Raw genomic sequence first — 249 nt, 5'->3', positions numbered from 1 at the left:
AGTCACCCATTGATTCAAAAAAAAAAAAAAAAGAAATATACATCTATCACGAATTATATTATACAGGGTGTTTCGTAACTTGTGGGACCCATTTCAAGAGCTGATTGTACGCCTAAAAATAATGCAAAAATGTCATATAAATATACGTCCTATCTGTCTTCGTTCATGAGATATAATGAATTTTATAAACAGAGCAAACTGTAGTAAGCTAGTTTTACCAGGGATGGTATATTCAATTTTCATAATAAT

This window comes from Frieseomelitta varia, unplaced genomic scaffold, assembly GCF_011392965.1.
Source record: "Frieseomelitta varia isolate USP_RPSP 00005682 unplaced genomic scaffold, Fvar_1.2 scaffold_317, whole genome shotgun sequence".
NCBI classification, from domain to species: domain Eukaryota; kingdom Metazoa; phylum Arthropoda; class Insecta; order Hymenoptera; family Apidae; genus Frieseomelitta; species Frieseomelitta varia.
The sequence above is the reverse complement of the archived record's forward strand: the minus strand, read 5'-3'. Positions refer to the sequence as shown.